Source organism: Solanum pennellii, chromosome 5 (genome assembly GCF_001406875.1).
Source record: "Solanum pennellii chromosome 5, SPENNV200".
Classification (NCBI taxonomy): Eukaryota; Viridiplantae; Streptophyta; class Magnoliopsida; order Solanales; family Solanaceae; genus Solanum; species Solanum pennellii.
In genome coordinates, this window is record NC_028641.1 from 50,368,803 (window position 1) to 50,372,975 (window position 4,173).

The 4,173-nt window shown below is 31.8% G+C and overlaps 1 pseudogene; it reads right to left on the reverse strand.

The window, feature by feature from the left end:
• Nucleotides 1–205: 205 nt before the first annotated feature.
• Nucleotides 206–1,665, reverse strand: LOC107019557 (annotated as a pseudogene).
• Between the last annotated feature and the right edge of the window lie 2,508 nt (nucleotides 1,666–4,173).

Below are 4,173 nucleotides of genomic sequence, written 5' to 3' on the forward strand. Positions count from 1 at the left end.
AAACACTCTTGAGATCCTAACTCAACCTTTCAAAGCTTTCCCAATATAACTTGACATAGCATGATATGTTTTTAAGTATTTTCATCTATCTGACACATTTTTTCACTACACACACAACCTATAACAAGTATCAAAAGAGGACAGACGTGTTAGGAAAGAAAAAGAGGGAAAGTAAGATAATAAAGTGGTGAAGGAAATAGGCAGTTCATCTAGGAATGTGATAGATCGGTGTGTTGTCTATGCGCCTACTGAATTGTTTCAACCGAAGTGTCCTAGGAAAGCTTTCAATAGTTTTCCTCCTCTTCTCCAATGACCCTATCCTATGGCCCTTTGATGGAAGAAATTTAGTAGGCGCAGAGACAACTGACTAATCTATCACATTCCTAAATGAACTGATTATTTCCCTCACCACTTTGTTTTCATGACTTTCCTTCTTCCTCTTTCCTAACTAGTCTTTCTCCTTTTCGTACTTCTTATTGGTTGTGTGTGTACTGAAAAGATGTGCGAGATAGATTAAAATGCATATCATGTTATGTCGAGTTATATTAGGAAAACTCAAGAAGGTTGAATTAGGATCTCAACAACTATTTCCGTCAAGTGCGAATTTTAATACTGGAGTTGATAACTTAATCAATTCAAATCTCCATGTTGTATGGTGTAGTAATATGAACATCCACATTTTACCATTGTTTATAGTTAGTTATAAATATGATTTCACATGTCAGGTTCGTATTGCTCATTTTCGTTATTCATTCATTTCAATTACTTTTAAAAGTCACGAGAGAAACGGAAAAATCAAGTGCAAATAAAGGTCGATTGATCGGTGGTGCTCATGCTCATAGCACATTGATTCTAATAAATCTACAGAGTTCACACACCCCTACAAAAAAACTAGAGTTCCAAAGTTTGTATAGCTCCTATTAAGCAAGTTTGGATTTTCCCTTTCTAACTTTGGTTATTCAAGGATTTGCTATATACAGGTGGTGAATATGGTTTCAAGATCATTATTTTGATCTTAACTTGTAATACAAATTGTTCAGCAGAAGGCAAAGTGGGGAAATGAATTTTTATGACACAGAGTTCCTCTTAATTATTCTTATCTCAAGTTTAATACTATCTTTTAATCAACTTTACCTCATTTTTGTCAAGATTTTGTGAACCTTCAATGAAGACTTTAAGGTGAAAATTCTTACTGTCAACATCAATCCAAGCGATGGGCAGCTTCATTCCAACTTTCCAAATTGATTACAATCATTTGATGAAAATCAAAAATCAAATTAAACCCTTCCATTTCCATTTCAATCATTGCCTCACCACTCACATTATATGAATCCAACACATCTGCGGCATTTTTCATAAAATCCACCCACGATCTATCCTTAATAACCATAAACCTCACCCACATCCCACTATCCTTCAAATTCTGGTTGTTTTGAACAAACAATTGAGAATGATCAATCGACCTGTCCACGTAATCAACTAGTTCCTTGGCATAGGAACGTCAACCCTCATTTTCATATCATAGAAACCATCGTCGCCACTTCAACATGATGTCTTCGAGAAGGAACAACTATCTCCACCTTTTTACCATTGAAAATAGCTAAAATGATTCAGCTTCTCATCGGCGATCATCGGAGAACACGAACCAATCAATGCTATCGACATCCCTTTAAATTCCATTGAGCTATACAAACTAAAGGACGGGAAGGAAGGTAGAAGGAAGAATAGGAAGTTGATACAAATGAGATAAAGAAGAAAAAGAAGGCACATGGTACAAACAAATTCACTAATAGTAAGAAAAACCAAAAAATTTAAGTGATTTTGGAGAAGACAAATAAAAGAAAATGTTCATCTTAACCTGATTTTAACTTCATTTCATTTGTACCTGTTTGTTTTTTGTATTGGGTGAATATTGGGATAACTTAAAAATTATTTACCTGAGAAATGTGATTTTTGACCAGACTAGATTCGTAATTAATGATTTTATGATTAAAATTCTAATTGTATTTTATATTTGACAATCTTTTCACGTAAATTTTTTTTATAATTACCAAGTCTTTAAGGACAAATTTATTAAATAAATTTCAAAAAGTTAATAATTTAATTTTTGTTAATGAGTCAAAACTTGTTTCAATTTTTTTTGAATTTTTGAAAAGGGAATAAGAACAAGAATCATTGAGAGGCGGACCCACATGCTCATGTGAGGGAATGAACACCTATTAACTTTTGGGAAAATTATGTATATATGTTATGTCGAAATTTTACTATCTTTCGAAAAATCACTTTTTGAATATAACTAGATTAGTTAGAATTGTTTTTTGAATCATTTTAAATAATAATTTGAACTATATTGATTAATTTAAGACTGAAACTATTTTAATTAATTCAAAAGAAGTTTTGACTGAAGATGTTAAATAAAAGTATGAGAGCTGATAAAAAAAAGAGTTAAAATGTACAAACATAAAATAACATCGTTCATCTTTTGGAAAATTCAATAAAGTATACCCTAAAACTAATAAGCAAATAAATTAGTAAGGGTAAGATGAATTAATAAATTCAAATAAAGAGAGTGAGGGAGGAAGATTTGGGCCTTTCTGATCTTGGTCTTTAGCCCTAATTCTCTATCCTACACTATTATAAAGGTTGCCCAAAAATCAGTTGGGCTTTGACCCAACTTCTGAAAGGAGCTGCCTAAATTTCTTGGGGCTTTTTGGCCCATTTCTGGTTTTTGTATAAAGAACATATATATCCCTATATCATTATACATATAACTATGTTTTTAAACTCTCGAGACTTGTATTTTCCTCTTCGACATGTATATCGGCAGTTTGGATCTATATTTTAGCACGTGGACAGTATATCGGTGTATAAATGTTGTTTATGGAATGTATACAACCCATTCCTCAGGCTTTTGAACTAATTTACAGTATCATGTTGGATCTCTCGAACCTGAAACATGTTCCGAATATATGGGGGGTTGGGAATGACTCGATGAAGAAAATTCGAGAGGAGGAGTCAAAGAGACTTGAGGACAGTATTCATGCATAAAAATACAAAGGAGCTGAAGATAAGTAAATGAGAAAATTCATTAAAAAATTAGGTGATAAGATTTGAGGATAATCATTTCAATAATTTTCCTTTCACCATAATTTAACTAACAAACACATTACTATGAAAGAGCTACAGTATTGACGTTTTCGTATTAATCATAAGGCAAGTAAAATTATAACTTGAAGTCAACAAAAACTAAAAAAATTTAATGACAGATATATACTACCATAATGAATAAAGAAAGTCAATCAAAGAATATCTTTATGACGACCGATGATGACATAAAGACCATTTCAACAACAATTAACACTTAATAAGTATGTAGTAATTAAAAAAGGAATACAACAGCTTAGTAGGTTAGGAAATCGTCACAAATTGATTTCAATATTTGAACACAGTGAGCACCAATATGACAACTAAAGAATTAGATTTAAAGCAACATCCCGAAAGGATAAATTGAGATGCCTATCCCGAATGAGAAAATCATATTATCAATCATCAATAATACAACATACAACCCATTGATCTAAGTCGATATGCGACATTCCATGCCAAAAAAGTATCATGATAAACTTAAGACAACAAGACAAACTAAGAAAAGAACCTAACTACCATAGAGAACTATCATTCTCTAATAAGATTTTAATACTGAAAGCATTTAAGCCAAGCCTATAGAGAAGACTTGATAACCAAGGACGGACTAAAGTAAATAAAGAATTTCGAACAAAAATAGGTCACCACAAGGCTAGATAATCAACACTATATGAGTAGCAAATTCTAAAATTAAATATCTACACATTCTAGTCATGCTCGGGAACAAAAGGCTAATAGCTCAATGAGAACGAGAAATCCATTTCCTACTAGAAACTAATGAGTAAACAAAATAAACACAGGTAAATAATCTTGTACTAAAAGTAGAAGATTAAAAAACCAACAAAGGAGGTATCAAATCGAATCATTTATACCAAACAACAAATTCTTGTAAATATAGTAAAGAAAATAAATAAGATAAAGAAGTATACCTTTTTCAGAGCAACAAGTGAGGAGACGAGCTTGAAAGTAGTGATATTCACACCTCAATTAAAAAATGAACAACAAACAAAGAATCTCCACACAGAATCT